The sequence below is a fragment of the Falco punctatus genome (assembly GCF_963210335.1).
Source record: "Falco punctatus genome assembly, chromosome: 1".
In the NCBI taxonomy this organism is placed as follows: Eukaryota; Metazoa; Chordata; class Aves; order Falconiformes; family Falconidae; genus Falco; species Falco punctatus.
Window position 1 is genome coordinate 22,806,702 of NC_137580.1, and position 27,704 is coordinate 22,834,405.

The window sequence follows — 27,704 nt, forward strand, 5'->3', positions numbered from 1 at the left end:
TAAAAAGACAGCATCTTTAATGTTCTCTGTTTTGTTATCCACCGATGGCCTTATGGCTTTACACCAAAATCAATTTGATTTACCTTTAAATTATAGAATCATAGAATTGTTTAGGCTGGAAAAAACTTTTAAGATCGTAGAATCCAACTCCTAATGCAGCACTGCCAAGCCCATCACTAACCCATGTCCCTAAGCACTCCATGTGTCTTTTAAATACCTCCAGGGATGGTGACTCAACCACTTCCATAGGCAGCCTGTTCCAATGACTTACCACCCTTTCTGTGAAGAAATTTTTCCTACTATCCAATCTAAACCTCCAGTGGCACAACATGAGGCCGCTCCCTCTTGTCTTGCTGCTTGTTACCTGGGAGAAGAGACTGACCCCTGCTGCCTACAGCCCCTGTCAGACAGTTGTAGAGAGCAAGAAGGTCCCCCCCAAACCTCCTCCTCCCCGGTTCCCTCAGCCGCTCCTCACAGGACTTGTGCTCCAGCCCCTTCACCACCTTTGTTACCCACCTCTGGACACACTCCAGCACCTCAATGTCTTTCTTGCAGTGAGGGGCCTAGCACCAAACCCAGGATTTGAGGTGCAGCCTGACCAGCACCAGGTACAGGGGATGATCACTGCCCTGGTCCTGCTGGCCACGCTATTTCTGATACAAGCCAGGATGCTATTGGCCGCCTTGGCCACCTGGGCACACTGCCGGCTCGTATTCAGTTGACCAGCACCCCCAGGTCCTTTTCTGCCAGGGAACCTTTCCAACCACTCTTACCCAAGCCTGCAGCATTGCATGGGGTTGGTGTGACCCAAGTGCAAGTTCCAGCATTTAGCCTTGTTGAATCTCATACAGTTCATTGATCCAGCTCATTGGTCCAGCCTGTCCAGATCCCTCTGCAGAGCCTTCCTTCTCTCAAGCAGATCAACACTCCTGCCCAGCTTGGTGCTGTCAGCAAACTTACTGACGGTGCAGACCAATGATAAAGATATTAAACAGGACTGGGCCCAGTATCAAGCCCTGGGGAACACCACTTGTGACTGGCTGGCAACTGGATTTCACTCCATTTACCACCACTGTTTGGGCCTGGCCATCCAGCCAGTTTCTTTTATGCAGCAAAGAGTACACACATCCAGGCCATGAGCACCCAGTTTCCCCAGGAAAATGCTGTGGGGAAGGCTATTGCAACAGCTTATAAGGAAGATTCTGTAACTCAGTTGAGTAGTGCCTTTCAACTCAAGTAGCCTCATCAAAATCAAGCAACAGAGTCTAGGTTCTAGTTGGTAAATGATGTGAAAAAACCTACATAAGCCTAGTTCAATCTCAGGAAATATTTAGTTGATACTAAAAATACTAATTAATTCTGGAAAAATGAGTAACTAGTCAAAATTAATGCCCTATTCCAACTTCTAAATATTAAGGCATTGTCCCAACTAGCTATATTACAGAATACTACAAGCTTTGCCATGGCTCTTTCCTCCCTAAGAAGATAGATGAGCACAAGCTGCTGTGGTGGATTGACCTCAGCTGGACATCAGGTGCCAACAGCACTAGGAGGGCTGCTATGGAGCTTAGCCAGACCCAATTCAATTGCTAATAATTTTCATTCATTTTAAAAAACAAACACTAAGATGTGGATTAATTAACACACAAATTCCAACCACTTAGTTCTCAATTTCAGTAAACCTCATTCTGCTGCTTCTCTGGCCTACTGACATGAGTGTGACTTAGAAGAAAGCCTGTCAGTCTCGTTGACTAACACCTCCAGTAGCATGTATTTGCCATAGCTAAAGCGATAAAATGGTACTTGAAAAACATTTACAGCTAAAAGCTGATTTCATGATGTGGATCCGTATTAAAACTAAGACCTCCACCAAAGCAGCAGTGGTGCTTTGCTGGTGACTTGCTCACACAGAGCTGTTCAGAGGCAAACTTGCTGTTTCCAGGTTATACTTGGTGGCTGCAGCAGTTTGTCAGAGCTTTCTGGTGATCGAGGGAAGTATTCTGGGCATTATGCAATGGAAAACAAAACCTGATAAGGCAGAGAGGAAATAAATCACAACAGCAATACTATGAAAATACATTAAAAGACATACATAGGACCCCCCCCTACTACAGAGTATGTATAAACAGTCAAATATCAGGAGTCCCAGTGAATTTCCATATCAACTTGATGCACAGAAAAAAGGATGTACTTAAATAGACTTCTTTAACTAGATAATTATGTAAACTAGGAGTAGTTATGATTTTAGTTTGCTCAAGCTTCCCAGAAATGAGTATTTGTTTTGGAATCACATATTAATTATATATATATAAAAATAATAATGTAACTATTCTGCGAGGATGAAGAGACACCTTTCTCTTCCTCTGTCTTTATTTCAAGAGGTTCACAACCCTAAGAACTCTCAAAAGAAAGAAAAACAAAGTGATGAACATTACTGTAAAGCAAGTAAGGTAATGTTCAAAAAAATCCAGAACAACAAAAGCCTTGGGAATATTAATAATGCATTGTTAATACCAAAATTCAAAGGCTTGTCAGAGACCGTGCAAGTCCAAGTTAATTGTACAGAGATAATAAAATGAGAACAACAGCAGGCTTGTTTGTAGTGACAATAAACCCATAAAATAGCAACACAAAAAATAAAAAGGTACAGCATAGGAAAAAGTAAGATTGACAATATTTCAAATTGTGAAAAACAAGACCAAATAGTAAAAAATGTTTTTATGCAATGCCCCTACATATTATCTAAAACCACTTAGAATTATCATTCATCCTGGTCCCTCTGAAATGTTTGAAATTTCTTCCAAGTCAGCTATGCTCAGTAACTCACAACACCAGTTCTTTGAGTTTGGAAGCAGGGAGCTTTTTCAATATAGAAAGCACGGAGAAGCTCACTTTATTTACTTACAACTATTTTGTCTGTTTTGTGCTTTTTGGTCTACATCTCTGTGCTCTCTAGATGCTCAATTAAACTCCTGCTCAAGAGAGAACACTTGGTACTTTCTTTTGGTAACCATGGACAGAAAGATACACACCTTTAAGGGGCACATGTGTGTGGTCTTTTTGCTACGTTCCCCTTGAAGGCCAAAGTAGCTGCCAGCACCTACAATCCCTAGCAACTTCTCAGCCAGTTGCTCCCTCCTCCTTTTCATGGTCAGAATCAACAGCACGTAACATCAAAGTAAAAGCACAGTAAGATGTAAGCCCAAAAATGGGACAACTTAACTGGGAGGTAGAGCAAGCCTCCCCTCTCACTCCCTCCTCAAGCAGCACTTTGCTTTTCCTGCAAGCAAGCAAATTTTCCTCTCAGCTTTCATCCAGTCTACTTCATGCAATTCAGCTTTTCCAAGCACACATGGTGCTCACTTAGGGCCAAGGAGAGAAACACAAGGTGCCTATAAACAGAAGCCAGTCTGATGCAACCTCCTGGTAACAGAGATGAGCTATACACCACAGCTTTAAGGTAGAAGAAATTCTGGAAACCTATCAGAAAATGTCTACCTCCTCCCGGGTAAGAGAACTACTATGTTATAACTTTACACAGAGCTTGGAAGGTACTCTTGTATTTCACTCTGAAACTAGAAAAGACAGTAGGAGCCAACCTCCCAAAAGCCTGGACAACCATCTACTCACTGGCATATGGTGATTTGTGCTTCTAATTGTAATTAAGAATGCTTAAATCCAACTTTCTGTTACAAGGATTATTTCTTCAGCTGTAGCCGTGTGAAACAAAATCTTGTGGTTTATCTAACATGCTACTCATCTTGTTTCAGACTCTGTTATGTATCCTCCTAATGAAATTGATACTGTGCTTTGAATGGCTCCTTGGAATTTACAAGGAGATTCTTAATACTACACAATATCCACACATTATTAAAATCGCTGCCATTGCAAGTTTTGACACAAGCATTCCTTTCAAACAACCATGGCCTAGCTTCTACAACATTACTAATTAAATCACTTATTTGAATTCTGTGACTCCTCTTGTCTGTATTTTTACAAGGGATTCAGAAGATTGAGATGGCAGTAGAAAGCATATTGGATTCAGAAAATGGTATAATAGTCTCCAAAACTGACCTCAAGAAAAAAAACAGCAGCGTGACAAGTCCATCTTAAAGCAGACACTATCTAGTATACGTTGTGAGAAAGGCAAGTGTAGTGCCATCTTCAGGAACTGTTACGTATGTACACAGTGAAAGAAGAATTATGCTATTAGGCTCTCCTATATCTTCCACTCTGTAAATAGCAGTAAGAGTACCTGAAGGAATAGAAAAAAGGCAAGAAAAGCATGACGAGAAGCTTTCAGGTTTTTCATCTAAGCACTACACCATTCTGCTATGGTTTGGTTGTTTTTTGTCCAACCACGTAACTGCTACTGATAAAGGCAGATGACATCAAACAAAAAAAATTCCCACTGATCGTTACTGCTATCTAGTATCCAGCCTAAATATCCGTCATTTGGTTTCCATACCCAGTAAGCATTTCTAACCTAGATTTACTTTATGCCAGCATAACTGCACATTTTTTTTAGTAAAATTTATGCCAGATCCATGAAAATATAAGCTATACTATCAAGCCTTTTGTCATAGCAATTATTCCTGTATGAGAAGTATCACCTGTAGCAAAACGCCATCAAGAGTGGTTCCAAAGAATGTTTATCAAGATGGTGATAGGCACTTTATATATATATAAATATAAAGCAAAATGCATTCCATTTCCCCTCCATTATTCCTGTGGGGTACATATCAGTGCCTGCCTGCTGTGGGGCCAGCTCCAATGAAGCTCCTCTGAGCCCAGGTGACCCCTGAGCCTGGGTTCAACACTACAGCAACTAGCACATAATTGTGTCACATCCAGATATATCAGAAAGGCAATTCAAAAAGCATATGCAAACGGTGAGTTGCTTGGTGCCAACTAGGGAGAAGTAACACAGACTATGTGAAACATTCCCACAGAGTACTCACTGTCCCCCACGGTCCCACGTACAGTGCCTGCAAGCTCCCTTAGAGCTGGCCCTGAAGTGCACAAGCTCCCTCCAGCCCTCCCTTTTCCTCTCTCTCACACACACCATTTTCTTCTTCTGCAACCAAAGGGTAGCACAGGTGCTGACCTGCTACCTGCTCAGAGGGAAGAGCAGGAGATACTCGCAGTCAGTGGGGGGAACTCTACTCAACAGTGAGGCTGCTGAGACTGAGTGTACCAGACCACCACACAACTCTGCTCTCTGCCAGTTTCCAAGTACCACGTGCCATCAACAAAGCAGAAAAAAGGATACAGAGGCTACTGGGGGGCGTGAATCAAAGTCCTCCTGGTACCTGCACCACGCTTTACACAGCCTAAATGTTTTAGAGCAAACTGGAGAGATGAACTCTACCATCTTCTATCCAGCTCTAGTAAGATTCAAGGAGCAAAACTTGTAAAGCAGCTGTTTTGCCATCCAGGAACAAGATGTACTATGTCTGAGAAGATAGTTACTCAGCAAGGTTCAGGCTAGAACTTGGACCCAAATTTCTCATGCCTATGACAAAAAAATTAGCAGGTTAAGCCATCTGAAGCCCCATTGGGATGATGTCTATACTGTCCTTGCACTGTATTATATTTCTTTGGGAGGGTTTTTTAAATGTTCCTTATTGTTGGGCTGAAGCAGTCAGTACACAAAGCTTTGCATAATTACGGACACAGATACCTGTTCTCAGTGATGCTTTGAGAGCGTCATGCAGAAATACAAAAATGTTCCTGAAAATCTATTACAAGTAGTGCTTATGGATTAAATACTGCTAATGAGCAACATCGTGATTCTTTTTCACATTTCATTGTGCAGTAACTGACCCGAACTGGTTTGGTGAGATGACAGAATGTAGCAGAGGGCTCCTTAGACTTCAAGCAGATTTTCTGAATAAACAAAAAAGCCTTATTTCCCATAAAAAGACTCCTGACATGTATTTTCTGTGAAGTCAAAGATGGCCTTACCAAACCAAAAATGAAGAGATGAGACATGACAGAACTTTTCTGTCATTTTAATTAATACTAACAATATTGAACTACGTTAATCTAACAATATGCCACAATTTGAATTCAAAGATATTTGTATTATTCATAGACAATCTTAATATTCGCTCTACTCTGCATGTCAGACCTAATGTTTAGGGTAATGCATTATTATAAATCACTCAGAATAGACGCACTCAGCTACAAAATCATTAGAAACTACTGGTTTGTAATTCAATGCCTTGTCTTTCTACTTACTGGATCTGTGCCAGTGCACATACTGTATTGACAGTTGAAACAAATGGCAACTAGAAGCTTAAATAACTTCAAAAGCTGACAAGTGCCACAGTGAGATGCTTTATGATATTAGACTTCTCAGTCTCAGTATAGAAAGACACATTTATTACATTTTCTTTTCAAATTCTTTATTTACCTAACAAAAGTGTAAAAACAGAATACCAAAAAAGCCGGTTTATGTCTGTCTTATACATTAGTATTGGAGCACACACTATAACTTTACGTCACACATTAATTCCAAAAATGTTGAGCATAAAACACAAATATGTTCTGGAGCAGTCAGAGTTGATACACTTCAATCTGGCTATTCCATGTTGCTTTTAACACATCTTTTTCTCTTGGCTATCAAACTTGGGCTCAGTTTTAACATATTAGACGGTGGTAGTGTTGTAAATTAAAACAGAAAGCTCCCTGACCTCATATTTGCTTTCTCCAAGTCACCTCATGGCACAGCTAAGCGTACAGTAGAAAGTGGCTCATTAAAATCTAGCTAAATTGAGCAAAGCTAAGAGCTTTCTACTGATTTAATTTTTCCCAGGGCAGACATTGCTTTACAGAGATGCGTTTTTTTCCACTGAGACTGGGCATTTAAAAGTATCACACCATCTTGTTCTTCAAGCATCTGAAAAGCTCAAGAGGTGGGCTTTTATGGTAGGAAAGGTAAGCCATAACGTTATAAGTAGATTCTCCCATATGTACAATTGTTTGTTCTGCATGGCCATTTTAATACATACATTTATTTATTGTGTACACCAATAAAACAAACACACACACACAAACCAAAGAACCCCCAACTCTGCTGAAGTGATAGAACAGGGAATTCAACCCAATGCCATCCTCACTGTAACTCATATTTTAGGTCACTTTTTGGCAATTCAGAAACATAAACCACTATCCTCTGAATCTGAAAAACCGAGGGGCTGAGAGAGGCTCTTGGTTTGCTTTACGCAACTGGTGCATCTGGCGTCCCATACTGGTTATGGGAAATGCCAAACAAGTTATTTCATCACAGACTCCCTGTCCTTTAAAATAACAAAAAATTTAATACTACGTCCATTTTACAGACCCACAGAGATAAGAGATAAGCTGGTTGACAAACACACTCTCTCATGAGGGACACACTCATACAGTCAAATCCTCCTACCTTCCTCACACCCACAAACTCAACTTTGCAAACCACAAAATTAATCTAATCCATGGTCACAGGCTCTTCCCTTTGTGATTACGGACTGGAACAATCAGTTGTCAACTTGACTACTTATAACACAAGACACGATCGCATTAAGTTGTAAGATCACCATACTTTTTTCCTTAAATGCGTTATTCTATGAATATTGACAATTTGAAGTCTCATGGGTCATCAATTGCAGAATAAAGAAGTGTTATTCAACCGTTAAAAGATATATTGTAACCAACTTGCAAGACTGACTTTTTTAAAATCTTCATACAATTTCTACAAAGTCTCTTTAAGACAACATGTGTTTCCTGTTAATAAACAGCTGACCTATTAGAACACATGCAATTTTTACTTATTCTACTTAATCCTGTTTTCAGCAGATAAGGGGGCTCATTTCATTCTAGAACAAGTATCCTTTTACTGCAACAGCAGCATGAAACTGCAGCAGGCCTCTTTGAAGAGGCCAGTGCCAAAAACTGTAAGAAATAGATACAAAAACTGGTAAGAAGAACAGTTATGAGTAGCAGAGAGGCATGCCCTTGCGGGCTTTTCAAAAAGTAAGACAGCAGTTATTAACTGTTTATTTCTATTGATAGAAATGTCGTTCAGTCAGTCATCAAGATGTGGTCCAGAATCAGAGAACTGCCCAGATCCCTGTGGTTCAAGACAGACATCTACTAAGTTAATAACCAAAGGAATATGATGCTGCACAGCAGCAGCGTGGACTTTTCACTACTAACATGCTTGTCACATGTTATCGGCACACACATCCAAACGTCCCTTCAACTGCATAGCAGTGTTTTGTCATTCCAGCTACAGTGAACAGGCATGTAACTGACCCAGCTCATTATGGCCATTACCGGCCAGAGCTACTACTCTTAAGATGGTTCCCAGTGAAACAACAGTGAGGCTGATGCAGTGGTTGCCATGCCACACACTCATCTTAAGGAAGCATTTCTGCTCCAGCAGCAGAGCTCAGAGAGCAAGCACTCGGCCATCTGCCAGTCCAGATGTCTTGCCCACTGTCAAAAGGCAAGAGAAGAGTCTGTGCCAGACAGGCACTGCTGCCTCTGCACATCAAACCCAGCCTGCCAGGAGCTGCAGAGGCCTCTTTGCAAACGTCCATAGACACGGGTTGGTGATGGTTTGGTTGGGGGTTCTTTGGGCTTAGGGTTTTTGGTTGGTTGGTTTTTTAAGTGGTCAGGGGAAAGACGAAAAACAAAGAGCTGGCTGCTCTTAAAGAAGGAGGGCAAATCTACACCACATTTAGAGTTTGCTTAACCTCTGCTCAACACAGCTGTTGGAAAACAGCAGTGCGTAATGAACTAATCACCCAAAGTTGTTATTTCTACTGATTTGTCTTCTATACAAACAAAAGCACCTAGAAAGGTCTTTAACTGCTCTTCCTATCCCCTTACAACAACCTGAAAGCAGGCTACTAGCTATAGGATAAACAAAGATGTGCTTCCTGCCCTAAAGAGTTCACTACTTTTACTGGTGAAAATTGAAGCAGAACTGGAAAATATTTTTGCAATAAGGACAGCAAAGGAGCCAAGCAGCACAAAACTCACAATGGTCATCATCATCTTAATTTTCTTCATAAACAATAAATGGTCGTAATTTCTATAATGGAGAGAGCCTGATGCTATACATCTTATCAACACTAAATACTGTTTGTAAAAAAAAAAAAAAAAAACAAAAAAAAACAACCACCAACAAAAAGGCTTCAATGGAATTACTTACCTGAAGAAAGGTTATTGAACATGATCAGCTAAAAAAAAACAACCTAATCCTCTAGGCCACTGGTCTCACACAGGTGAGCCCTTCTGCTAATTATATTACCCTTGACAGTTCCTTGACTTATGCATCTTACCACCATCTCTTACATGTAACTTAAACACCTTTAATCATTTCTGCAAGGAAAAACATGTAACTGCATATAATAAAGTTTAAGTCAATTACAGTTTGAAATTAATGCTGATTGCTCAAAATGCAGAAGAGCTAAAAATAGTTTAGAATGCCTCCTATTTAACAGCTCCTTATTTAATAATAATTTGCAGCACGATGATTAAATAAGACAAAAATATAATAGAAAACCCAGCATTATAAAATACCAAAGCAACATTAGTTAAAAGAACATAAAGTGTCAGCATTATATATACACAGAAGAACAAAGATGAAAATAGAATCAAATAGCTGAAATGGAAATTCTTTCAATTCTGCTATCAAACATTGAAGTGATAAAAAGTTCAGGGTAGGTCTCTGAAATGTGTTTTTAATCACTTTCTTATTTTATTCATACTTTAATGACATAATTGTTCTCTGCATGAAGAGCAAAAAAGCAAAAACCTGTCAAAACACTTTTCATAAGTAACCTTGCAGGACCAGATCTGAACATAACAGAGCCATCAAACACAGCAAGTGTCAAGAGGACACAAGCTGCAAGGGCAAATTAGCCATTCTGATTCTCTATCGAGAGAATCTGATCCATTAGCACACAAAGATTAGAAATTGCTTTGCTACAGCTGTGGCTCCATCCCCTCCTTTTATTTTTGTTAATGATTATTTTTAAACTTTGGGTTGAGTTCTAACTGATCCCCGAGTGATCAGCTGCAAGTGAAAATGCAAAGCAGTAAATAGAGAACTGCTGCTAATAATGCAGAAATACATGGAGGAACCATTACAGTTAACCATTAGCTTGTTACAAAGTAAGGAAACCAACAAAGCCAATCAAAACCACCATGCTTAGGAGTTACTACTTTTAGTTTTTATCATCAGGAGAAAGATTATTTATGCAAAATTAATAAGAAACTTGGTCTTTATGTGAAATGCTACAAGGGAATTTCTTTTGTGCCACTGATGTAGTAGAATATTTATGAGCATTGGGAATCAGGGCAGTCAGAATTACAACAAAAAGAGGTCACAGAGGGTAGGACTGCAAGGTTACATTGGTTGGGTTTTTTCTTTTTGTTTGTTTTTTATTGAATGCATGCAACCATGCATATTTACAGATATTTTTATTGCCCTGAACAAAGAGAGAAAGAAAAAAATAACTGTTGTAAATTTATTTGGAGATGACCTGGATATATGCACTGCAATACCCATTTTTATTTATTTTTAATAGACATCTCCATTTGGACTAGTTTTCCAACATGCAGGAAGACTCAAATGCTTGTTTTTTTAGCCATGAAACTGCCTGAAGCATGACAAAGAGATCATACTGAGCTGGACACATTAGAACTGTATAAACAAGTGGATGGACACAATAGTGGTCACTTCAGAAACAATGCTTTAATATAGTTTTGATTTTGTATGCAGTTTTTGAAAACCTTAAAAAACAGCAACCAAAGCAAGAAACTTCCTTTCTCAGATCCAATTTACAGAGCAATAAAACACATACCTGCACAGGTCAGAAAATGCCCTGCCCTTCAGCAACTGTTTTGCCCATCAACTGCAGCAGAATCCTTTTACTACTTAATTGGTGAGGAGATACAATTTTGCAGTAATACTGGAACATACACCCATCTTTTGTCTTTCTCTTTTGTAGACACACAAATGACCCAATTTAGCATAGCACTGAGGGAATCTCCTGAGACAGGCAAAGGTCATGAAAATACTCATAAGAGAAAAGGTATGGCGTTATCCCCAGGCTCTGCCTACTCGGCTGTAATTAGAAAGATACCTCTTTCCTAGCAGATGGTTCCCCTGGCCTCTTTCCAGTCTACACTTCACATTGTCTATTATGGCAACCCAAACTGTGAATGAAGTAAGTAAAATAAAGTATTTCCTAGTGTACCTTTGGACAGATCCAACTCTCATACACATGTGAACACAATTTTTTTATTATTTTTTAAAACGAAGCACAAAAGCTCAATAAATCAGTAACTGGCTATAGGATCACCCACACAAGGATAGCTGGATCAAAGCTCCTTCAGCAACGCAGAGACAGGGTCATTATTCTGTGACAAGCTGGCGATCTCTTTCTAATTACTCCAAGACAAGTAACTGTCATAAGAAATAAGAGTACAAATACAGTCTTTGTCAGCAGCCTTATGCAGGAAGATCAGACAAGAACTGAAAGGCCTGTTCACTTCTTTAATAGCTTTGCCAAGTCAAAGCTAGCTAGGAAGTTCGTACCAGTGCTATCTGCTGTCCTAATGAATATAAACCTTCAGGGCTGTTCAATTTACTCTAATCACAGGTATTTCCTCTCCCAGCCTTGCCAAACACCCAACAAATAAGATAGTGGTTTGCTGCTGGCTAGAAAATAGGTAGGCATCAAAATAAAATTACAGTGCATGTGGAGGAATGGCTAAGAATGAAAGATATCATACCAATTTTAGTGAAAACCAGACCATTTTTAGGAACATAATAGCAGGTGTAATAGGAAAAGTGGTATCATAAACCTTTCTGCATTGTTTCAGCAGCATTTCCCCAGTGAGTTCCAGGAACTGACTCCTGCATGAAAACACTGTTCAGGCTCAAGAGCCACGCATCACTTGGTCTCTCTGCAGCTAGCAGCAATGAGGTTGTCAATTAATATGAACTGTAGAGGTGATCCAAGAGATGGGGATGTGTCTGCGGGAACTCCCCAGAGCCCATCAGACTCATTTTACACAGACTGCTGAACAGCTATCAGATGGTGTCAATTTTCACTTACTGTTACAGCTGAGCAAATAATGAGAAAAATTATATGCAAACATCCCAGTGACTTCTGTATGATTTTACTCCAACTGTGTTCCCACATCTTCTGTTTGATTATCGTGGACATTTTATGGGAAGAGTTTGCTCTCAGCATTCTCTCAGGACCACAGAGTAATTCTTACTACCAACAGCAATTTTCAGGAACAAAGATTATTATGCACAAAATTATAAATAGCAAACAAGTTTGTTAAAATTGCACTCTGTTTGCAGACAATCTGCAATCAAGAAAGAAGGCTAATTCATCAAGCAAATTGTTACTGAAAACTGTCTTCCTCAGCTATAATCACTCATGCAATTGGGGGCACTTGGGAACTGAGGTAAGAGACTTCAGTGAATCCTAGCACCAGATCCCTGTTTTATTCACTAGTCCCAAAACAGAAGTTCAATTTAGAAACTTTTTATGTGGAACGAGTACCAAAAAGCATGGAACATCTAGTAATAAAAAACATCAGCTTCCCATAAAAAGATGTGTTCAGAGTGGCTTTAGCACTGTCTAACATAACATACACCCACTAAAGACTCAGGCCTGTCATATTTAGTTGGATTCAGCCAGAGCTTGCATGACCAGAGCTACTACCTACCAGACTCCTACTCCATTTTGGAAGCTGAAAAAACTTCTGGAATGATTTTGAAGGAAGATCAGTCATTTTGGCAGAATCATTTCTGTCTGACACATAATTAGTTTACTTTGGGAAAAATCATTTGCTCTCTATTCGCCTACAAGCTTTTCTGTCTGCACAGTGCATCCTGATAGAAAAGATAGCTAGAGGTTAAAATTAGCAGCTAACGCAGATGCCATTGTCTCTTCCCCTTACCTCCGCCCACAGCAGGCAGCTTGCGTTCAAACTGAGTGGGGTTGAAAAACACAAATCTAAAGCTCATGGGGAAAAAAAAAATAGCAACAATAACCCCTCTTTAAAATGAGTGATACATCAGACTTTTCTGGTCAGTGACTACTTCACATGTAATTTTCTAACCAGTAATTACAGTGTGTGACTTCATTAGTATCTTAGGGTCATACTCCTCAACACCCAATGTCAGCATTAAATTTCACTATCTCAAGACCAGAAAATCAGGAGAATGTGACTTAAGACTTCAAATATTAGACTTGAAAGAAAACAAGAAATCTTCTGAATAGCCTGTTTCTAGGATGCAATGCTGTAAACAAGAACATCAGCACTGACTTCAGCTCAGCTGCCACAGGAGAAAAAAGCATCTGTTTTTCTTCCTGGCACATACTGAATACAACTGGAACATTCTCATATATTTGAGATATACTTAAATCTTTCAAAAAATATTGGGGGTGGGTGGTGTCATTCCTATAGTCACTTCTTCAAGTGATTTTAAGAGATCTGTGTACAGCCTGACAAAATGGTGAGTGGGACCAATGAATTCCAGCACCCTGAAAAAATTTCTCTTCAGAGTGTCTCCTACATGCATCCAGAGGGAAAATAATACCAGGGTTTAGGACATCCCTCTTTGTTGTGTGCAGGTCTTACCCATCTAAAACTTGACCAGTGAAACATCTGAATGCAAACAAAATGATTCACTGATCTGTAATTTGCAATTTAGTCTTAGTCATGCCGTGCGTTACTTAGGAAACACAAGAATAAAATACACACTTGAACTTTAATATGTGTGCATGTGTATGGGCAGAGAGAGAAAAAGACTGGCATTACTGTTGTGACGAAACCAATTCTACATGATAAAGCTCTTATATTTTTCTATACAGACACAGCTCCTCATCCTTCTTTTCTTACCTGCTAACTGGAGGTACTAGCTGGCAGGCAGTGGAGAACAAAACCAAGATAATGTTTGTAAGATGTGTCAAGATCCTTTATAGTGCAAAATGAGCAAATCCTTCTATCAAATGGCTGACAGCATCATAAAGGGTCAGGGTTTATATATACACAGGGCTCCTCTTGAAAAATTACTAAGCTGTCTCCTGCTCCCAACCAGAAACCAAGAAAAATCAAATCTACACTGCCCTTGAATAACCCTAATAAGCAGATCTTTCTTTACCCAGAAGAACTTGAGACACTACTGAGGGCAGGAGACACAACAGAGAGAGTGGGGTTAAGGAAAAAAAAAAATCTTAATTAGAGGAAATTTACTTTAATAAAGATAACAAAGCAAGAAAGCTCCTGATCACAGAGTTTACTCAGAAATTCATTAAAGTCTAATAACATAATCTCTTTAAAAAAATAATAATCAAGATGTGGTTTGTTAATACAAGTATTCCATTAATAATGAATTTTAATTACAAATTAACATATATAGAATGTTCTGTATTTCTATAAGCCTCCAGTATCTTCAATTAAATATATTCATAAAGGTTTCCATTCAAATCCAACAATACTGCCTATTCATAATTAAAAAAGCAAGTGAAAGATTCAGTGTTCTTGGATGGCACCACTTCCTACCGCAAAGTTGTTTCACACAGTATGCAGTGTGTTATTTACCGGTTACATAAAAGCAGTGAGCTGCACTGGCTCCTGGAGTATTCGCCCTCAGTGAGGGACAGCACGTAGCTCGTAGCTACACAGACCAAGTCCAATCCAGAGGATAGATTACTCCATGCTGGAAGGTCCAATCTCTCTCACTCAGCTCTCACCTCTCTGCGCAGACTGCCTGCCTGCTGGGGAAGGGGCTGGAGTCCCACAAAGGCAATCTCTCAGCTTCTTGGGGGAGGGGGGGGGAAGGAGTGGGGATTTGCTCCTGCATTTTTTATACCAGCAGTAGCTCTACCAGCAAACCCAACAGCCAAAACTTCAAGGTGGCTGGGAGAACCCTGCTCTCTCCTAGTCCACTCTTCAGAAAGTAGGCTGTTAGAAGGCAGCTTGACTTCAACTAAACAGTCCCTCCAAGTACACCTACCGACAAGTTAACCTCACTGGGACAGCACTGGACTCCAACACAGGCATCACCTGGCAGTAAAAAGAGCAGTTTGAGTACAATGACGTCGCATTTACATTCCACTATGGTAAGACATATACACGTAAAGTGTTTAAAATGTGTATTTGTAGATCTTAAGTGTGGGTATCTTATTGACACTTGTAGAATTGGCTAGATTACACAAAAAGTAGTGGGAAAAGCTTTAAGAAAAAACAAACACCCACAAAAAGACTAAAAACAAAATCCCACAACCCACACAAAACAAATCCACAATGACCCTGTTGAAGTTCATAGGAATTTTACTGCTGACCTAAATGAAGTGGGAGCAGACCCCACACTGTTTGCAGAACTGTCTCCACAGGACACAAAGCCATCATCTCACCAGACTCCTTGTGATAGTCCGAGTGATATTTCGGAGAGTTTGAAATGGAAAGCCAACAACTTCCCAGAAAACAATGTTCTTGGCTTATACAACTAAAGTTATTGTGTAAGGAACAACTCCAAAATCATTAAAAATTAAGTTTCTGGAATAAGTCGTCAAACATTTTTTAATGCAAAAAAATGAGACCGCTAAGAAGGAACTGTGCTTGGTTTGGATGGGATAGAAATAGCATCAGTCATATGATTAGGGATAAAATGTTTCCTTTTCAATTAAAGACTAGAACTGAACGGAAATTGAAAAGCAGAGATATGTTGGGATTATGACCCCTGAAATTATGTATAGCTCTATGCCAGGCTTAGATTTGAGCCACTGGAGCCTCAAAGGGATATCCTCAACTGGCTGATGTTTAATATAACAATGGGATTACAGAGGCATTAGTATCAATGAAGAGAGGAGGTTATAAAGCATTTGGTTTCTACAAGTAAAAAGGATAATGAAATTATGCAGCTCCTTCCTTCCCCCGCTGTCGGCAGATCCTTAGTTAGCTGCAGACTCATTGCCGTCGCTTTTGACAGCAGCAGTACAACACGGGAACCCCTCTAGGGCTCAATAGTGAAAAATCCAACCCACGTGGCTGAAGCGACACTAGATCTATGCAATAGCACACACTGACTTATTTCAAACAGATGCTAAGACTTGCCAGTAACTGCAATATCTGGAAAATATACCAAGTTCACAGGTATACACATGGAATGACCACTGGGACGTTGCAAAAAACAAGAGAACTCATACACAGCACCGTTAGGCACAGGGCCTCCTAATGGATGTCTGTAAGTGCCCAGAAGAACATATGACATGATTTTTAATCCTGCCAATCAATCCAGGAGTCACATCTGTGAACACAGAGAGCCATTTCCTTGACCTTCCCTCACACAGAAGGAAAAGAAGAGTGGTTGTTCTAAAACATAAGGGAATAGGTTTGCACTCTAATAGCTGATGGCAGCTGCATTTGCTGTGGTCACCTTCCCATTGACCTTCTTGCATTTATTATCTATAGTGCACATTTCTCAAAGATGCATATTAGATTGGAAGTTTACTTTTTATTACTGCAACAAAGACACAGGCTTAACTGGGATGCACTGACCCACACTCAAGGAAATATTACAGTGATAAAGCTTTGAAACAGATTCTAACAAATGCAGGCCTAGATACCACAGCAAATCTTCAATGATTCAAAAGTATAGATTAGACTCTTCGTTTCTTATTTAAGAATAAGGTATACAATTAGCCAATTAGCCCAGGGACCTATGCATTAGTAAGCAGGACAAACCTCGATCAACCTTCCAGTATGTTACTAGGGCTTTCTACCTGAAACACAGATTGACATCTTTCTATCTTCTCCAGCTCTTTTTTTTCCCTTTCTTTCTTTTTCTCCTATCTTGCCCTCACTCTTTCCCACCCACCCCATTCCCATCCCTTTTCCCTCCTCCATTTCTGGTGTTATTGTCTTTTCCTTTATTAGTTCGTTTCCTAGTTCCATGCTCCTAAGTCACACAACTCTAAAGTAGGTATCCACTTGTCACAGCTGGCTTTGCCAAAAGAGGACAAGGCTGTACTGAAGCGCGCCTGTTCCTTCACGTGCCTGAGAACAGCACTATAAGAGTTAACCGCAGCATGAGGTTCAAGGATACAGCCTAAGCATTCACAACCATTTACCTTCTGACCCAGCAATGACTTGATGAGCAACTCGTGCACAGCGGAGAGGAAACAAGCAGCAGTTCAAACCCATCTGTTGGCAGAGTTTCCTACATCAGAGGCGAGCAGTCCTTTAAAGGTTTCTTGCATCACTTCTTATTGGCAGCAAGAATATACTCCACAGTTTCCACTGAAGGAAAACATTATCTCAACGCTCACTAAAATAAAGCCTGAGCAAAGGCTGTTGCTGTTTTTTGCTACCATTTCCACAGCAAAAAAGTGTTGCTACTACGAAAGCTCTGTCCCTCACTTCAGGAGGACTTAAAATTCAACCAAAGTGTTTCATGCAATAGGATGCTGTCTCTGAGCAGTACCCTGGGGACATTTTCTTTCTTGTTGAACAGAATGAAAGCTAGTATTATCATCCAAAGGAAAAAGAAAGAAAAAAAAAATGTTTTTCAATGTGTATGTGGGAAGTCACATTGGAAGAGTGTCACCCAGTGTAAATCAGCATAGGAAGCAACACATGGAGACTGTGGCTGCTACACTGCCTGGGGTAGTGGGTGACCAGAAGGAAACCAGGGCAAAGACAGAGCTACACACAGAGCTCAAAGCAGACTTTCCATGCAGAATAAATCTATTTGAACATCTACATTGATTAATTTAATCCTAGCAGGCAGTTTGACATCTTTCTTCAGTTTTATCACCAGGAATTTGAGAAAACTGGATTAAGACACTATCTAGGGCTCCAGAAAATTCAGCCCCTGAACGTGCCAAATCTTCTGCCTGTTTGCCTTTTTCTTTGTTGCTTTCCTGAAGAGCCTTGGCAAGAGTCACCCAACATGTCTGTTTCTTCTTTTAGATGCTGACTCCTCAATGTGTTAAGTACCAGGACACTAAACAGCCATCTTTTTCTTAACAGTGCAGCTCCTTACTTCAGTTCACACTAAAAGCAGACAACCATCTTGTTTTGCAGATCACAAGCACTTCTTTGGCAAAAAGAGACTGTGTCCTCCTCCAACCTTTTGATTTTCTATGCACAAAAATGCATCTGTGATCCAGCCTCTCTCAGTCATAAAGAGGGAATGAAAACATTCTTGTCAGATGCACTTAACTCCTCCTATTCCTTATGGGAGCAAGACAGCAGAATCCAGTTATGCTTATCTGTGCAGCAAAAGAATGTCCTACACACCGAGACAGAAAAATTAATTACAAATTTTCTATACATCACTTTGCACTCAGGTTCCCATAGACACAGTTTCAGAAGTTCATCAACGCTTCTCCTACCTCCTCTGCTTCCTGAACAAAACCTAAATTCAGAAACAGTCTGTAAAATTTCTTTTTAATATAGGGTTTGGGGTCGGTTTTTTTCTATGGCGCAAAAAGATTCTATCAGTTGAAATCCCTGCTTATTCTGCCTAGATAATCATAAGGGAGTTTTCCAGCATCACTCAAAAATTACGTACAGAAATGCCCAAGCAAACAAAGACAAGAGACTTCATCTAGTTTTCTGACAACTTTGATGCAGCAATTTGACATGAACATCATACTTGCAGGAGCACAACAGAAGACAGCATGCCCACAGAAGTCACCACAATAAAATTTGCAGATAATGATGAAGACGACTCTGATGCATTGAAGGGAAGCAGATAATGGTCTGATATTTCTTATGTTTTAAGAGGTAAAACACTCTGGATTCTTCACACCCAGACAGAAGCTAGCTACATGCAAGAAGATAGAGCAAAATCCAAGAAACTATATGGACAAAGTATGCTGCTGTGCTTGAATTCATATTAATATGCTACCTCTGTACACACAATAAAGGTTGATCTAAACTGATCCAAAACAGAGATTGTTCCAGTGGAGGCCAAGAAACAATCACTGGTCACACACAGATGTTCAAATGCTCAAATATACTACATTTCAGATACTCGTGGATTTTTTTTGTACTGGTTGTCCACTTGCAGCAGCCACAGCAGACATCTGCTAACATACAGCCTTTTAAATGACAGTAAGTATATATATATATATATATATATAACAGAAGTAACTCAGAGGCCTCCAAATTCAAGCCTTTCTCTTAACTTGAGAATAAAAAATGTGGAGCCTGGGAAGAAAGTTATTACCCATTGTGTAGCTATGTAGAATACAAGAATGGAAGGGCTTGCAACCCCAAGAGCTGTCAATCCAAGATTTCAGTTGTCATAGTGTAAAGATTTGCCCAAAGCCAAGTCCCAGCTACCTTCCCAAGCAGCTGCTATTTTCTAATAGCCCAAGCCTTCATTTCTGAGTCAATTCAATGACACAAATAAAATGAAACATGACTGATATTGAAGAGCTTTCTCCATAACTTTGATGGGAACATTAGGTACAAATAATTAAATTACTGTTTCTATTTCACTGAAGTGACTCAGTCAGAACTTAGTTTTACACCAAAAACAAAAAGCAAAAGGGCATGTTGGAGTTTCAGTCCATTAAAGCAGCATTTGACACATCCTGCAGCTCCAGAGACTAAGTTCAATCCTGATGTTATTTTGTTGCCTAAAAGTCAGAAGTAACATCAGAAGGAAAGGTGACCCTCTGACTGCCATTTTCTGGTCTATTGAAATGCACCTTCACGAAGGAAGGTTTAATCCTGTCCAACAGAAAATGTCAAAGCTTGACTAAATGTCAAGATTTCATTATACTCTGAAACAGTGTCCCAAAAAAAGCTGCAAGAGTCACTCCTTTAATATATTTACTGATACTATACTAAAAAACAAGAACAGTAGCAAAAATAAACCCAAACAAACATAATGTAACTAAAATCCAGATTGTGACAGAAACTGAAATGACTTTGTCATTCCCTAGTTATTTTACATTTTGACAACCTCAGTCTAATTTACAATTCTTAAGTGTTAAGAACAGCATTTCAAAAATAAAATTTTCCCGTAAAGACCAGATATTTCTGAGGTTGTCGTCTAGTGTGCTGTACACAAAAATAAAGCAACAAAAAGTTGAAACCAAGAAATACCAAACTTAAATTTCCCAAGCAGGGAAGCAATGAAAGCCAAAACAGGAACCCCTGAAAAAAATGTTACTATCATATTTTGACAACGACACATAAACCCAAGTAATTCCTAATAATAGAAAGCTAAAGACCAATTCCCAATAATCAGATGTGTAGTCATGTAACTTTTGAAAAACAAGTATTATTTGTTTCATATTAGTGCAATTATTATTTATATGATATTATTTATTTATGCTTTGCTCAGTAGATAATTTTTTCCTGAAGTGAAAATAGAAAGTGAAAAGGGGGAGGGGGAGAAAGAGAGGGAAAAATCCACAAAAATGGAAAAAATACAAATACCATATAGCCAGTATGCTCTTAATCCGTTACTGAGATGCCCAGCAGCCTAAGAACTACCTTCATCCTGTCAGTTCAGCTCCTATGGAACAGGTACCAAATCAAAGAAAATTGTAAGCAGCACCACCACCTGCCACCTCTGAGGCACTGAAACTGAACTGCCCTTTTTGTCTGTGAGATGCCACCTTCTGATAAGAGTGGCTGGACATTAGCGAGGCTCAAGTGGGTTGAACTGTGGCCACTCAGGAGGGCAGATGATGAGTAACTGCATCACAGTCTGTTTAACCACATAGCTGGTGCATTTGTCTGAAGACTGATTCTATAGCATCCTTTGTTCTTAAACTAGTTCTTACATTTCAAAATCCCACCTGTACTGCAAAACTAGGCTATTTTTAGATGCAATGTAATATTGCTTATGGACATTCACTGTCAGAGAAATAAATATTTTGTGGCTTTATCTGAATTTTAAAGAGATTTGGTCTTTGAACTAAAAAGTGACACATACCCAGCAAGTCCCATCTATCAAAGGATCCTTTGACTAGCAAAACTTCAGTGAACTGTATGCAGTGATAAGCATGACTTTAAACTGTGCCTCAGTGCGTTTGCTTGATAAATCAATTTCAGAAAAAAAGTGTTCTGTAGCTGCCCAAAAGCAACCCACCTGTGGGAAATTAACTGTGAGTGAGAACCACATGTCCAAGAGTGTTTGTTTGAGTTCCAGTAGGACTGAGTCCACCCACCCTTCACTAGAGCAAAGCAGAAGCCAGGACCATGTATATGGGAGCTTGTATAGACTATTTTTGAACAAGTTTACTTAGCTTAATAAATTAAAATAGATACCACACAGATTTTAAACTGCTTTGCATTGAGTTTATAGCAGAGGAATAAGTTACTATGACATAACTAGTTATAATCTGTATTAGACCAGTAACTGTGCCCTTCTCTTAGCCTGTGGTAAGCAAATTAAAACAACTAAACACCTGCCTGGGCAGTCCCTGGGCAGGTACTGCAGACCAGTAACCACCATTACTCCCATTACAGCTCTTTCAGTATATGGGCCAAAGATTGTAGGTCCAGGCAAAAGCAAGTGTGGTCCTGAGTGGGCAAAGAACTCACACTGTAAGCACGTTCAAAATTTCACCAACTCCACATAAAAAGCCAGGTGGAGTTAGACACCATGCTTAACCCCATCCCTGCTCTGCACAGAAGCCTTCATGCTTAGAGATTCATTTAGGTAAAATAACATCAGAGATACAAATATTTTTAAAAGATGAAGGCCAAATGAAAAAAAAAAATGTCAGGAAATATCGAATGACGACTTGTATGTTTTCTCACACCTCGTTCCAAGTTACTGTAGGTACTCATATATCTGAGCTCAGCAGCCAGCAGTTTTTAACATAGTGTAACAGATAAAGCATATCTCTTTTCTAGTCATTAACATCAAGGCCATTCAGCTATATCAAGATACATCTCATTTCTATCTCTAAGTGTGAAGAAACTATTTTGCACTATTTATAAATACAGGTAAAACAGGATGCAATTAGGGACCCACTATCCTCCATAGTACACTTACTGTTAGCTACCCAGATTTATTCCTCCTACAACTCTGACTTCATATTCCTCATCCTCACAAACTGCAGGTGTTGAGCAGCTTCAGACAAAAAGAATTTGCTGCTGGTGCAGCTTCTAAGGAAGCCATGCCAAAAAGGGGAAGAACAAACCAGTATATAATGATACACCTGATTCCTCCTGTGGATCTCTGAATCAATGAAGTTTCAAGGCTGCTTCTTCTCTTCCTACCTAACTCTCCTGGCTAAAAGTACCTGTTAGGAACACCAACAAGTTTCTTCTGTTCCCTCTCTGTTGTGAATTTTACTAGACTATTAATACACCTTTCAGCTATATTTTAAATTGCACATAATTTCCAGCATTTTGGAAAGGATAGATTTTTACTAGTAGTATCTAAAAGGTAGCTGATATTTTCTATTTCTCTTTGCCTGAACAGATTGCCTAATGGAGCAGGAGGAGCCACAGTCCATGTTTGGGCCATATAATAATTCATGAATGCTGACAGGATAAATATTCAGGGGCATGCTTTCCAAACACCACCAAGTAGAAATCTTCAGAAGAAATCAATACACTTTAAGTAGTCAATACTACCTCTACAATTGCTTCTATTCCCTATTAGAACATTCAGAGATTTAAATTAGTCTCATAAATTCTGCAATTCACAATACAATACACAAATACAATCTGCTTCAGTTTGTGATTAGTGAGCTTTTAAGTTAATTGAAGTCAGACTGAGCTACTCTGTCAGAAAAACGGCTTACATCTCAGTTTTCAAAATGATGAAAACTACCGTTCATTTTCCTACAGAAGACATTTTCCTTGTATTATTTCAACAGAGCTTTGCATTCAGGAATTCAGAAGAGGAACTGACATTTCCTTTTAGCACTGCTTCCTTGAAAGGCTGTATAATCAAATGTCATCTTATGCAAGTTCCCTAGTGCAACATATTACTACATTGCAAGTATGTGGTGGAAAGATGGATGAGCAGAAGGTGGCAATAAAGCATCAAATCAAAATCCGTATACATTTTATTCATAATTAAATGCTTGCTGTCACCACAAAACACACATATATGCATGGGTCATACATCTCCAGTGAAAATGCAATATGATTTAGGCATGATTTCTTATGGCTATGTTACTCCTGGGTAAAAGTAAGCGTAAGAAGAGTAACTTTCTCCTTGAATGGCTGACATAATGACAAGACTTTCCTAACCACTTCAGTATGCTGCCTACACAGTTCCTTACATCTATAAGCAAAATACTGAAAACAGGGGGTTTGTGCAGCTTGTCAATAGAAAAAATTATTATAAGCCTATGTACTTCCAGTTGAAAAGCTAGATTTTAAGCATTTACCTTAAAGCTAGAGTCAGAAAGTGCTGTTACATTTCATACAGTAACATTCCCCTTCATTTCTAAGAAGTTTTCTCTTGAGCACTGGTGAAAAGTGTACGGAAAACTTCATTTTTTTGTCTTGGGAAGAATAAAATATTTTGTTAAAACACTTAACTGTTAACCAGGTAACCACACATGAATTAAGCTCATCTGAAGTTTGCAGTTAAGCTGGTAAACATCAGCCCATCGGTACCCAAAACTGTCATTTTGTACTGCTTTGCAGAGTCTTTGCGAATATGTAAGGGTTATCTTGATTTCCCTTTTTCATCAGAAATGCCTCCTTATTTACAGCCTTTCACCAAAAGGCAGAAAACTACTATTACTACTATTATTATTAAAGGAGGGGGGATGTCGCCTCCACAAATCCGCAGGTTGAGCGGTGGGAGGGCGGCCCCCCGGCGCGGACCGGCCCCCAGCCGCGCCGCCGGGCTCAGACAGGGAGGGAGATGGGGAGGGAGGGAGGAAGGCAGGCAGAGACCTCCCTCTTTCGGCCAAAGGGACACGAAGCAAGCAGAGCCATCACACACTGCCTTAAAAGAGATGACGACTTGAAGGCAACATTTATTATTCTTTTTTCCCCCACGGTTCTGACTTAGACAAATGCAACAGGATAAAACAGGGCGGGGGCAGAAGAATCGATAATTTTTACCAGTATCTCACACACATTTCAAAGATGCCAGGTGTTATAATGGAAGCAAAGATAAGCCTTTTTTTTAAACACTGATCTATAGTGTTGCAACCTTTAGAACTTTTTCTGAAGTTTCAAAGCACTTGATTTTATCATTTTGAAGCTCTGCATAAGTTTTTGGGTTTCAAATCTCTTGAAATAAAGATTCTTTTTATTATTACATGGCAATTAAAAAGAAATCTTTCTCGCATGCCCCAAGCTGGTGCCCGCCAAACAGCAAGTCTCTGCCCAAAGTGCAGCCCCGGCTGGGTGACAGCTCCAGCCCCTCAGGGGTTTAAATGGCCCAAGTCTTACCCAGTAAACCACACAAAATGAAACCCCACAGAACCCTGCTTACTAGCAACTGGTTAGGTTTAAGGTCAAACATTACAGGCACCAGGAGCTGAAACCCAAGAAGTCTATCTTAGTTACACAGGTGTTCCCCTTGCACATACGTCATGGTTACTACATGCCAGCCAGCATCACCAAAGATGAGGAGGTCACGTGAAAGCAGCCCTGAAGGGGCAGTGGCTGAACTTCCTACCCCAACAGCAAACGGAGGGGAACCGAGAAGCAAAGTGTTAGTGAAATTCTCCCTGGCTCAGTTAGCAGTGACCATGATCAGGGACTGGCAGGTCTCCATTCATGCCATCAGTCACCTGAGGCTGGAAACTGATACATTGCAGGCAGCAACAGTGTCTTCCTTCACTTCTGCGGGGTGATTATAACAGGCTAAGTAAACATTTCTGGCAACAACTCTAATGGTCTGCATGTATATCAGCACCTCAGCACTGCCAGGTGGAGAGCTGTGTGAATACTGAGATATAAATACATTCGCAGACTTTGGTCACTGCTCATCCACCACAAAAAGCACATCCGTTGCTAGACACAATTTTCTCTGTGTCACTGTAAAAGATCAGACTTTAAAAACCCGACAACATGAAGCAAATGGATATAGTCAAAATATCTAACATCCCAAGAAGCCTACCAGGCTTAAATATGATGTTAGCAAAAGTTACTGAAGTGGCAAAGAGAACAAGACCCTCAATTAAGATCTCAAAAGACTAAACCTCTAAGCCCATTGGTGTCCAGCTGTATAATATACCTGAAAGCAAACTTTGAATCTGTATTTTAATATTAACGCAGAATTTATAAATTGACTATTTAAATGCCATGATGAGCCATGCAGAACAAGCATTGGAGGGAAAATGAGCATATGTGAAAGCCGTAGTTAAGCATGCACATGCACACATGTTCTTCTAAAACGTTGAAGAAACATCTCTTAGCAGCTAAAATTTCAGCTTGCTCAAACACTAAGTCAAGAACAGACAACCACACACACACGTGTTCATCCATCCCAAACACACGCTCGTCTCCCTCACAATTTCAAGCTAATCTGTTACTACTGAGCACACAAATACATGAAAGCGCATTCTTAAGGCATCCTCAGAAGCTATTTTCCCATGGCAGTATCATCAAGTCACTGTTACCCTTCTAACTGATCATACTTCATTTATTAGCATACCAATTTTCTGATAAATGTGGGGAGAAGTTGGAGACAGCTGCTATAAATCAATACAGCCCCATAAATTTGGGCCAAAACAGCTTTTTATCCTAGAATTTTTCCACATTCGTTCTTTGTGAATGAATCTAGCTTTCCAGTTTTGCAATCAACCTGTAAAATACCTTCATCTTCTGCTTCTTTTCTCTACGTGAAATAAAATACTAAAATGCCTATTAAAAAAACCAAATTAATATGCATCAGGAAGTTACGACAAGTTAGTCAGATGATACTATTCATTTCAATACATAGGCAATTTCAATGCCATGTTCTCATCATACAGCTGAAAACCACTTCCAAATAGCACACGCTTCTTCCACTGAGATTAAGGAGGTTAAAAAAAAAACAACCACCACCATGGGACAATGATCCCCTCACCGGGAAATATTAAAATTATTAGTAGACATTTTCTGAACAAAACAGCCCAGTTTGCTTAAATATGAGTAACTTATTTGAGTAAAATGAAACAGCTAAAATGTAAGGAAACCAACTATTAACTAAATATTGGATATTCTTTTAAAAAAATCATTAAAGGGCAAACTATATAGCATAGGAACCAGCACTTACCAATCTCTTAATTAACAATATTTTTAAATAACTTCACTACTGTCACAGCTATAGCTTCCTGACTGGTGAACAGATAAAATTATTCAGAAGCTATTTCTTGCCCTGGCTTGTTGTCTGGCTTCATGTCAACATTACATGACCCCAGCTCTCTGACAGGCTGGCAAGGGACTATTGCTCCCATTTAACCCTCATTCCAGAACACTGGCCTTTATCAGAGAAACGCTGCACTTCAGTGTCATATAAATAACTTTACTTCCCCTTGAAACATGGACTTGGACAGAGTTTGGGAATTAACTGCAGTTGTTACATGCTATAATTGCCTTAACATGGGAGTCCAGTGTAAGGGAAATGATGAGTAAGATACATTTTGTTCTTTAGTGGTTAGTAACTATAAAATAGATTAAACAGCAAAAGCTAATTCAAACAAAATGAAAAAGTAAGAAAGGTTTGAAAGACCTTAAAAAAGGTCTTTCCTTAAAAGAAAAAAAAAAGAATTAATAATTCCTAAACATTACTTTTCTTAATTCCCTGTGTCCGTATCTCTTCAGTGAGTTAAAACTGACTTACACGACATGAAAAGACTGTCACACACCCAAAAATAAACTTAGTAATCATCATCCACTCCTCCCCAAACCTTGGAAAAATCAGCACTTTCAAGCCGATTTTATACCAATGATGTAACAACAAAAATAAATTGGCATATATGTTTGGAGAGAGCAGCTTATTTCTGAGAGCATATCCCAAAGATTAATAGCATGAGTTTTAAAGGAACAGTAACAGGAGACCTGACAAAACTTTTTATACTCAACACACATGCAAAAGTAAACGAAACTTCATTTTAGCCAAGTGCATACTTTCACATCAACACGATACTTACAGTAAAATACAAGTCCACATATTTATGTATCTACAGGCCTTGAAAGGTACCACCACTTACAACTCAAATTCAATTCCTGTTATTATACAGATGCCTCCTGGCAATATTTATTTTAATAGTAATAATTTATTGATAATACTTTCATGTACCAAGCTATTTAAATGAGTCTTTTCCTTTACTAACACTAGCATCCAGTTGTTCTGCCAGATGAGATTATGACTCCACAGGGTATATGAACAGCAGCATTTGAGCAACTCGTAGCACTGCTATAGCACTGCCAAGGAGTTCTAGAAAATATCAGATGTCATACACTGATAAAAGTTGTATTACTGCACATGGACTGTACTGTTCAGGACATGCTGCAGCCCAGAGGCCAGATGTAGGCTTAAGGGACTGTGTGCTTTGCTTCCTTCTAAAATTGCCGTGATGTTAGTACATCAGTTCAGCCCTCAGCATTTTCATGTTTTTTCCCACTTGCAATTAAAGCAGAAATTGTTTAAACAAAACATTACCTTAGAAGTTCCTAACTAGGAACTACACAAACCAAACTAAATTCTTACACTAACAGATGCTATTGCTGTGGTGCAG

At 39.4% G+C, this 27,704-nt stretch overlaps 1 protein-coding gene and 1 long non-coding RNA gene across 7 annotated transcripts in view; one reads left to right on the forward strand and one right to left on the reverse strand.

Annotated features, from left to right (window-relative positions):
* The window catches only part of ANK2 (ankyrin 2), a 395,080-nt gene that overhangs the window by 281,157 nt on the left and 86,219 nt on the right, over positions 1 to 27,704 (reverse strand). The window lies entirely within an intron of this gene.
* Positions 1,758 to 26,733, forward strand: LOC308058225. Its single transcript, XR_013925732.1, has 2 exons — positions 1,758 to 19,150; positions 19,183 to 26,733. It is a non-coding gene; the product is annotated as an uncharacterized lncRNA (long non-coding RNA).